This window comes from Triticum dicoccoides, chromosome 7B (assembly GCF_002162155.2).
Source record: "Triticum dicoccoides isolate Atlit2015 ecotype Zavitan chromosome 7B, WEW_v2.0, whole genome shotgun sequence".
Lineage (NCBI taxonomy): Eukaryota > Viridiplantae > Streptophyta > Magnoliopsida > Poales > Poaceae > Triticum > Triticum dicoccoides.
The window spans coordinates 706557247-706568626 of NC_041393.1; positions in this window are offsets into that span (position 1 = coordinate 706557247).

Here is an 11380-nt window from a genome sequence, read left to right on the forward strand (position 1 = left end):
CCAGCCACCATCCCCACACCCCCACTCCCTCTCTGACCAGCCAGCCACCATCGCCGGCGCTGGCTAGCCGCGGGATACGGCCACCGCGCAGCCGCCGCGCCGCCCCCGCCCTGAGAATCGGCCGCCGCGTCGCTGCCGCCGCTTCCCTCCCCGGATTGTGCCACTGCTCCCGTCACCGTCCATGGATCATGCCACCGCCGCCTTCCCTCCCCGGATCCCGCCTCCAAGCGCGCCTCTGTTGGCCCTGCAACCAACCGTGTCGCCGCCAGGCTCGCCTCCAATCGTGCCGTCATCGAGGCCCGACCTGCAACCGCGCCGCCGCCGAGGCCCGACCTCCAATCGCGCCGCTGATGGCCCCCGACAACCAACCACGCTGCTGCTGTGATCCTACCTCCATTCACACCGCCGCCAGGCCCTAACAACAAAACAGCGGCCCTCCGGCAAACCACCACTTTCCCACCTGCACCGTGCGCCCTCCGCCTCCCCAACCAGTCCCGCTCATCTCCCGACTAACCACCGCCTCCCCATCCTCCGGACTCGACCTGCATTTTCGGGTGGTCTCGACCTGCAGCTGCAGGAGGTCTCGACCTGCAGTTGGTGCCACCAATTATAGTCGGCTCTGGTTTTTTAGCTTCTCAAAAATGAACTTGAGGGCAGTTTTAAATATGTAATGGATGAATTTGTTTGAGGCTTTGAGCAGCGTTGAACTGCATGTTGACGAGCGGTATGCAGGTTCATCCTCTTCTTTTGTTATGGACTTGGCGGTGCACATTACAGTAGTGAGTGGATGGTTTCAAATTTTAAAGGTTAGTGTCACTTTGATGGAGCATTCGGGCTTCAGAATGAAAAAGTGCAGGCATTTTTTTCTTTGGAAAATGCAAGCTTTGCCACCCTTTTTATGATGCTTATGGCCTGTGCATAGTCTATCACGTCAAACTAGGAGCAAGGAACACCTATCTTTAAAATATATTTTGTCCAATGCAGTATGCCACACTAATACAATGCAGTATTTGAACTTCGGTCAACTTCCTATTAGACACACTAATGCAATGCATATGCCACTGCTTTCTTCAAGTATTTCTTGTTAGATGCTATATATTGATTCAGTTCAGAATCTCTACTATCATGTTACAGTGATGCATTTCGTTGTCTTTAAAATTCACTGACAGTGCCCTATGCTAAAACACAGACTTCCCATGATGCTAAGGTGGACTTGAATGAGAGGAAGATTTTCTATATGAACATTTGAGGGGTGACAGTTTAGATAATGCTAGAATGCCCTATACTGACTGAACCTTGCTGTTGTTGGGATGTTATTCAGCATGGGATGTGATTTCCCTTGAGGTGTAGCGTAGCCATATATATGCGTCTGCCGCTGTTGGATTTATTGCTCAGATGGTCGCTCAAGCTCAATACTGATTAGTACTTCCCCTCGATGTCTCATTTTTTTCTACATGCTCTGTAGGTCATCAAGTAAGAAAAAAAGTATGCCTCTAAGCTGCCTGTGTTTATGCCACAAAAGAATAGTATGGTGCTTCATTTTGCCTTGATTTTTGTGAATCCACACTCCGCACAATGTTTCTCTTCTCTAATTCAATCAAAGTAAAAATATTTTGTTGCAGAAAAAAATGCATGTACTAGCATACTCGAACTTCATAGATGCCCATTTTGTTTTGGCTGAGAAGACACACCACTTTTTCATCATGGAGAATATGCATGTGTTTCGTTTAGTATACATTGAGAATGTTCATTTGTTTTTCAGTTTGCTCCAGTAATCCTAATTTTTTTAGGGCGTAATCCTAATATTTTCAATTTGACCTGTATGTATAATTGAGAAAGTTAAGTGTTGTTTCATTTAGTTTGCTCACCTATTTCTCTGTATACATTGAGAGAGTTAAGTGTTGTTTCATTTAGTTCTCTCACACAGCCATGCACATAATTTCTTTTTCAGGCAAGAGGAAAAGGTGATGCTATCCCAGTCTAGCCCCGCGGCTGTAGGGAGGTCAAGCCCATCGCGAGCTGCAGTCCACACCTCCTACATCCTGCCCCACCCGCCCTTTGCAGTGCCCCGACCCACCGCGTGTAGATGCCATTTCACCGCCATTTAAATTTCCAACACTATTCGCAGCTCCAGCATGTAGTTCGCCGTGATGCTCCTGCAGGTTCAAATTTTTTGTGTTGTTGCATTTGACCCTGATGCATTTTCTTTCTTTTGATGTGCCATTTGATGCATAGTTCTCACTGGATGCCCATAACATGTGCCGTGTAGGGTGTTTGTGTTAGAAATCCTGAGAGATTTGTTCGCGTATTTTGTGGTGATGCATAGAGAGATTCATTCTTCATTTATGTAGAAGTTTACATTTAAATAATTTAGTGGTTCGGTGTTTATCAAAAGCTGCTCTTTTGTTTGTACTTCTCAAAGCAGGGATCGGAAATGCACTCTGGTCTTTTGTTTGTGTGATTTGGCCTCTAAATTATACAAGCTGATGATGAACTTCATTTACATCTCTGAGTGTTTTCTAAGCACATGCATTAGCAGCCAGAGCCAGAGTGTTCTCGTGTTCTTTTTGTTGCCACGTATAGGCAGCTTCTCTCTATTCTTGTGGCACAAACGCCTAGCTGAAGAGAAATTCAAAGAAGCTCGATCCATTCTCGTTTCTCGCCCCACCCGATTAGCTTCAATGCAAATTTATGTATATCTCGTTGCATGAAAAGGTGCTTGTGCAAGATACATGTGTCCCTGTGTGCAGAAGTTCTCATTTTGGATGCCATACCATGCACGAAATTTTTGCTCATGTGCTAGTGCCATGGAAAAGTTGGAGCTTTTTTGAGTTGTCCTTTGTGTAATACTATTACATTGAAGTTCAAATTAAAAAAATGATCATTTCAAAAATTATAAAAAAGCTTTCCCCGTTTCTAAAAAAAGCCTATAGGTTCAGATTAAAAAGACGAATAAGTTCAATGCTTATTACAAACCCAAAGAAGGTCAAATAAAAAAAAGCATCTCAAACAATTTTATAAAAAAGGATTTTCTCAAAATAAACCTAGAAGTTCAAATTTAAAAATGGAGCGGCTCGATGTCTATCAAAAAGTTGGATTTTTTTCATTACTAAAAGAAATAAAACCAGGAAGTCCAAATTAAAAAGAAGGAGAAGTTCGATAATTATAGAAAACTCAGATTTTCCTCATTATTAAAGAATGGAAACAATAAGTTCAAAAATTAAATAACAAGAAGTTCAACTTTTAAAAATAGTGTGCTTCAAAATTCATAAAAAAGGATTAAGAAATTCTGGTTAAAATTCATAAAAAAATCAGATATTTTCACGTAACCGAGAAAAGTTCAGATTGATAACTGCGAGAAAGTTCACGTACTACACGGTGTGTATTTTGTAATAAAAAAGAACAAAAAAAGCAAACGATGAAAGTTTTGTTGCTACAAGTTCAAGTGCTCAGCCCGAGAAAATTCAAAAATTCGTCTGAGAGAGGTTGAACAAAAAAACGTGATAGAAGTTCAAGGTGAAAAGAGCGGGAAGTTTAACTACCACATGCAATGCGTTTCACATAAGAATATAAGAATAGAAAACAAAAGGCTTAAAAGGTTTGTTCCAAGAAGTTCAAGTGCTCTGTTCGGGGAAGTTCAAATTTTTTTGCGAGAGAGGTTCACCTTGTATTTCCATGTTCGATTTTTTCCGTATAAAAATTGAATACAATTCTTTACTCAAAATATAAAAAGGTGAAGTTCAAATTGAAATAACTGAGAAGTCCGGAGTTTATTAAAACATAGGATTTACCTGTTCAAAAAATAAAAAACACAACACCATTTTTTGCACTTTTAAAAACAACTCATAAACGGAAAAAAATAGTTGCTAGAAGTTTAAGTGCTCGGCGAGGAAAAGTTGAAAAATTCGTCTGAGAGAGGTTCACCGTGTATTTAGATGTCCAAAATACATAAAAATATGTTAATTTTTGTGTTTTAAAATAATTCTCTCAAACCAGAGAGAAGTTCAAAGTGATAACAACCAGAAGTTCACGTACTACATGGTGTGTATTTCATATAAGAAAAAGTACAAAAAAGTGAAACAGGGTGAAGTTCAAACAGAGATGCCCCAAAAGTTCAACTACTTCACATAGTGCAAAAAACACCACGTAAAAAATCAGCACGTCAAAAACAAAGTGAAGTTTGAACAGACACGTCCTAGAAGTTCAACTACTTCACGCAGTGCAAAAAACAACACGTTAAAAACAGTGTGAAGTTCGAACAGACATGCATGAGAAGTTCAACTACTTCACGCGGTGCATTTCCATTCGGGATGAAGGCAGAAATCATGATGTGGGAAATCATTTGTGTAAGTTCATTTCCATTTCCATTCGTTATTTTCTAATTTACTTCAAAACAGTGGGAAATCATTTGTGTAAGTTTAAGTCCTCGGTCTAAGAAAGTTAAATTTTTTATTGTGAGAGAGGTTTGTACAAAAGAAATATCATTTGTGTGACATTCATGAATGTATGAGAAATTTACAAATGAAAATTCGTCACGGAAGTTCGACGTGAAAATAACTAGAAGTTCAACTACTACACTGAATGAATTTCAGATGAAAAACTTTTAGAACTGTTGCGAGTATGAAAAAAAGATCAACATGGGAAAGTTGCGTGTCTACAACAGCTTTCCATCGGTATATCACTTGCTCAATTTCGGTGAGTGTTCCGGTGCGTGGATGGAGAGCTACAGGCAAAGAAAGTAAGTGAAAAACAGAGTGAAGTTCAGGTACACGCACCGAGAAGTTCAGGTACTTCACGCGATGCATTTTTCGTAAATCTGTTTCGCGGTAGAGGCAGAACGAATGATCCCGCCATTTTCAGAATTACTTGAAAACGGCTAGGAATCAGAGAAAACTGTCAACATGAAAAAGTTTTGCATTTTCCGTAGCTTTTCAGCGGTATATTATTTGCACCATTCCGATAACGTTCTTAGAAAATACAGCAAAAATACATTTTTCGCCATTTTCGAAACTTACTTAAAACCTTAAAGAATTGGGAGAAATAATACATACCAAAATGTTTCGCATTTGTTCAAGCTTTCCAATGCCATATCATTTGCTGCATTCGGACGCACGGTCAAAATTAGCTCGAAAATACGAACTCGGTAGGACTTGGACCATTTTCTAAATTACTCTTAAACCATTCAAAATTAGAAAACAACTTTCCAGATGAAAAAATAGCGCATTTTCATAATCTTTCCAACGCCATATCATATGCCTCCATTGGATTAGCCGTTTAGAAATGACATCGAAAAAACGAACTCAGCTGTTCGGTTTATGAAATTTTACGTTTTTTCAAATTACTATTTAACCATAGAGAATTACAAAAAACTGTCAACATGTGGAAGAGCGGTTTTGCAGCATCTTTCCAACGCCATATTATATGCCTCATTCCGATAAACGGTTTATAAATGCGATTGAAATTACGATTCACGTTTTTTGTGTGAAGAAAAAACGGTTTTAAAAACTGCTCTTAAACTGCTTACATTTTGCGAAAAATTTAACTTCGTTCATGATACTCGTGTCCATAGCTTTCCAACGGTATATGGCAGGCCCTATTTGGGCAATGTTGTGGGAAGTTCAACCTAGCACAGGGGAAAGTTCAGGTCAAACAACTCAGGCAGTAAAATCGCAAAAAGCGCGAGTTCTTCACGACCCAAGTGCAAAATCCGCCTATGAGCGAGATTCCTATCTAAAACGAGTATTTAGTTGCTAAACGGTTTAGAAATGCGATCGAAAATACGATACACGTTTTTTTTATGAAGAAGAAACGGTTTTCAAAATTCCGATAAAGGTCGGGTTCGTAGAGATGGAAGTTCAGGCGCGTGTACAAACAAAAATACGTCACAGAAGTTCAACGTGAAAATAGCATGAAGTTCAACTACTACACTGAATGAATTTCACATGAAAAACTTTCAAAATCGTCGCGAGTATGGAAAAATGATCAACACGGGAAAGTTGCGTGTTTACAGCAGCTTTCCATCGGTATATCACCCGCTCAATTCCCGTGAGTGGGATGGAGAGATACGAGCAGTGGATGAAGATCTACGAGCAAAAAAATCACGTGAAAAACAGAGTGAAGTTCAGGTACACGCACCGAGAAGTTCAGGTTCGTCACGCGGTGCATTTTCGAAGAATCTGTTTCGCGGTAGAGGCAGAACGAATGATCTCGCCGTTTTCGGAATTACTTGAAAACGGCTAGGAATCAGAGAAAACAATCAACATGAAAAAGTTTCGCATTTTCTGTAGCTTTTCAACGGTATATTATTTGCCCAATTCCGATAAAGTTCGTAGAAATTACGGGGAAAATACGTTTTTCGCCATTTTCGAAACTGACTTAAAACCGTAAAGAATTGGGAGAAAAAATACATACCAAAATGTTTCGCATTTGTTCAAGCTTTCCAACGCCATATCATTTGCCGCATTCGGGCGCGCGGTTAAAAAATTAGCTCAACAATACAAACTCGATAGGACTTGGACCATTTTCTAAATTACTCTTAAACCATTCAAAATTAGAAAACAACTTTCAAGATGAAAAAGTAGCGCATTTTCATAAGCTTTCCAACGCCATAGCATATGCCTCCATTAGATTAGTTGTTTAGAAATGACATCGAAAAAACAAACTCAGCTGTTCGATTTACGAAATTTTACGTTTTTTTCAAATTACTCTTTAGTCATAGGGAATTAGAAAAAACTTTCAACATGTGGAAGGAGCGGTTTTGCAGCAGCTTTCCAACGTCATATTATTTTCCTCGTTCCGATAAACAGTTTAGAAACGCGATCAAAAATACGATTCACGTTTTTTTGCGAAAAAAACGGTTTTTAAAACTGCTCTTAAACCGCTTATATTTTGCCAAAATTTTAAGTTGGGTCATGATATTGGTGTCCATAGCTTTCCAAGGATATATAGCAAGCCCTATTTGGGCAATGTTGCGGGAAGTTCAACCGAGTTCACAGAGAAGGTCAGACGCGTTACTCAGGCAGTTCAGGTTGTGATCAGAATATTATTCTGATCCCGTGATGAGAATAGTGTTTATATATATGTGCACAGTGTTTATATATATTATTCTGATCCTATGTGCACGGGCACCTTGCCTATAAAACGTCGGATTACGCTGAGATATGTGCACTTGTACTAGTACTGGAGTGTTTCATTAGGAAATAGTTATCTGCTAATTATTGATTGATATCGACACTTAATGCCCACATTGGAATGGAAAGCGAGAATGAACAATCAATGCTCACATGCATGGTACATGCACTTTTCTACGGAGAACAAGAATTCATATTTTATTGAGTTTGTATACCTTTTTGGAGAAACGTATGTCATATGGCACCATAATCATGTTATACTTCTCTACTACCTAAAAGAACCGTAAGGTTCCGTCTCCCCTCTTACGTCGCTAAATTTCGTCCGACCTCCCACTTCAGCTCGCCCTTCTCCGCTTCGTCCGTTGATTCCATCTTAAGTCGTGTTCTCTCTCCTTAATCGCCCCCGAAATCACCGGGGCCCGTTCCCAAAATCTGTCTTGGGATATCCTCGCTGCCAGCTACGTCCTCTTCCATCTACCCCGGCGCCCCATCTCCCCTCTCCCAAACCCCACGGTGGATTCAGATCCAACATTCCCATCAGATGGGGAAGGCAGGTATCGCCGCGAAGCGACAGCGATGCTGAGGAGGAAGACCCTGGGCCATGCAACGGGAACAAGTCCCACAACCGCTTCCTGCCCAGCGGGAGGCGCCGCTATGGCTGCGCAGGAGGAGGTTGCCCAGCGGGAATGAGTAGTCTCATGTCGTAGCCCGGGCCGTTGCTGATTCAGCCAAGGCGAGTAAGAGGGATGCAGGCCATGCCAGGGCCGTGCAGGAGGCACCCGCAAAGAAAAAAAAAGGCCCCGCAGGAGGCGTCTGCCAACATACAACATATGTTTGGAGATGAGGCAGCGGCTCGAGCTGCAGCGGGCGCGGCCGTAGGAGCTCGTCATCGGGAGGAGGGAGGCCACCGAGGGCATCTAGCCGGTGCTAGCTCTTTTCGCGCTGCACAACTACAAGTGCAGGTACGTGTTTCTTTCTCTCCACATAGAAGAGATTTGGCTGTGTTTTGTCCAATAATATCCATCTCCTCTGTCCTGATTACAAGAATCCGAGGAGGGGTTATCTGTGGAGAAGGCACGTCTTGGAGATCTGGAGAGGCCGGCTGCTTAGGACGAGGCAGTATTGTATGGTAATCCAAGTTTTTGCCTTGTAACTTGTGGTATTATTCCATGAGATGTCGGTCGGTTGCAGAAAATTGTCTTCCATGGACTGTGAGAAAATGATTATCCTCTGTATATCCTGCCGAGTTGGACATGATGCACACATTTTAACGACAGAGCAGATGTCCATTCCTCAAGATCATAGGTGCTTTGTGTCTTATAGTATTTTTCACAAAAATAAAATATATATAGTACATACAACTGCAGACCTAGGATTTAGTTCATGCCGTTTATGGGTATGCCTGGTGATAAGATGGTACTGGTCAAGAAGTATGTTGATCTTAGCCGCTTTCTTATGGACACATGAGAACTTAATTCTTTTTATTTCTTAAAGCTTGTATTTGTTTCATTTTTGAGAAATGTATGTGCATAATTGATATGGGAATTATCAAATGTGGGAATTATATATATTGCCTACTCTATTCAACATTTTTTGAACAAACTTAAATTTGTCCCGTGGCAAGGCACGGGCATTCAGCTATCATACAAATATTTGATATTTAAAATGTTTATTTTACATGCATTACGCCATGTGCATTCGAATATGGTGTATCCTCGTTTGTGTCAAAGTTTTATTAGAAATCATCATATATAATAACCTACTCAATCAAAATAGTTGTCAGGGTCAACCTCGCCTTCATGAGTTTTTGATATATTCTTTCTACAATAAGTCAGTTTTTTCACATGCGAGTCTTCAAAACAGTTTGTTAGATGTTGTTTCTTTGTGCAATTTGGTGAACGTTTTCTTGAAATTTAGGATTGTAGGGTTATACGTGTGTGTGATATAAAAACTCATGAAGGCGAGGTTGACCCAGAACACCAGTGAAAAACGCGGCGAACTTGGATTCGAGAGGTGGAGAGGCGAAGATAGTGGATGGAGGAGGAGAAGAAGAAGATTAAATTAGTAGTAAAGGAACACAATATTGTGTGATGTGCACGATGAAGCTAAAGCTATATATTATAGATGTTGAACCATCAAAATATATATGGCCCCCGTTGCAATGTACGAATCATTAACTATTACTATTTACAGTAATTAAAGAGAATATAGGGTTCCATGTATCACTTTTGTTTTCACTACCCCTTCGTTCAACCTTCCCTCAATCACTTTAATCTACTTGACTTCTAAATCAATTCTATTTAATTTACTTACCAAACTTCTCACCAAAATATAAGCTAAACCACGAGCCGAATTTGATAAACATTTATTAACACAATCGAATTAATATGAACAGATAAATGACAAGCTAACATACTAAAATATTTATATCCTGTTGCAACGCACGGGCATTGTCCTAGTTTGAAGAAATAGTTTGTGCGTACAATATCTTTGGTACATATACATACCCAAAAAAGAGTATATCATCATTAGGTATGTCCCCATTAAAACTATATTATTTTTTAATATGTCTTCAAGGCATATACATGTACAATATCTTAGGTATATGTACATATCATATATATTAGGTATATGTAAATTATTAAATTTTTGGGTATATCTCCAGTATCAGTTACAGGTATGTCTCAACAAAATATACGTGCAATAAGAAAATAGTGTTCGGGTATGTACCGTTCAAGCTATATCAATTTTGTTTACTACAAAGCATGTGTATAATGAAAAAGGGTATGCGGGTATGATATCTTAGGTCCACATACACATGGGAAAAATTATGTGCGGGTATTGGCACGCAATGTGCATTCCTAAAACTAAAAAGAATCGTGTATGGGTATTTGTACGCATGAAAAAAAAACATCTATGGGTACGAGAAGGCATCATATTTACCTAAAGTAAAATAATAATTTGGGTCACATTTTATATTATATGGTCATCTTAATTTGTATAGAAACATTAGGCGTTAAAAGTTGACCCGGCCTTATATTATTCGGTCGTATCTGATACCTTAAAACTCAAAGCGTACATACATACCCTCTTTGTTTGGAAAGAAATCATTGCTAGGAAACAATAGTATATTTGTTTTTTGGAAAACAATCAATGACCGTTGATGATTGTAGTGCATGCAAACAAATTTGGAAAGTCATTTTGTTGTGTATTATACATCATGCACTACAAATGTGAGTTGCCATATAATGGGTCTAGGTACGCTAAACACTCAAAGTTTTTTCTCGGGAAAACCTGGATCCTCCCTCGGAGGCGATTAGGGCTTCCGCGTAGAGACGGCGACGCACGTCCGATCTACACCAGTGGGGCGCAGACGAGCTGATCACGATGTCTGCATCGGGTTTGGGCAAGGCGACGAAGGATGCCTCTCGACCTCAAGGGGATCCAGATCGTGGGAAGGTGGCGCGGGCTACTCCGGGTTCGCCAGGAGCGGCTAGGCTTCATCTTGAAGAAGCCCTGGGAAAACTTGGCATCACGGATGAGGAGGCAACTCCATTAGTCCTAAATGATCGTGAGGACGAGACTCCGACGAAGTGGCTGCTTGCGGGGAAGGTGCTGCACCGAAACCTACTTCATATCCAGACGATAGGTAATGCCCTTCGCCCGGCTTGGGGTAATCCCCGAGGTTTGCAGTTCTGATCTATGGGGGATAATATGTTTGTGGTGGAGCTGGAAATGAAGCGGGACAGGGGAGAGAATTTGGGTGGGCTCACCATGGTGTGTTAGCAACCATGCGGTGATCCTTGCTGATTTTGAGGACTGCATGCGTCCAGATGAAGTAAAATTTGACCGGCTACATCTTTGGGCACGGGTCATGAACCTGCCATACAATCTCAGAGATGATGCATGGGGGGTTGAGATCGCAAAGCAGATAGATAAAGAAGCTCCCACTACTAGGGAAAAACTTATAAACAGAAGTTTATCAGTAGCGCGGTCCAAAAAAAGGCGCTACTGCTAATTATTAGTAGCGAGGGTATAAAACCCGCGCTATTACTAAGTTGATAGTAGTAGCGAGGGTTATAAATCCGCGCTGCTACTAAGTGTTCTTCACCGTGCCCTCCGGGACAAACAGTAGTAGTAGCGCGGGTTCTAAACCAGCGCTACTACTATGTGAATAGTTGTAGCGCAAGTGTGGCAGCCGCGCTACTAGTATAAACCCACCCCACCAACTGTCCAACTCCACCTTACGA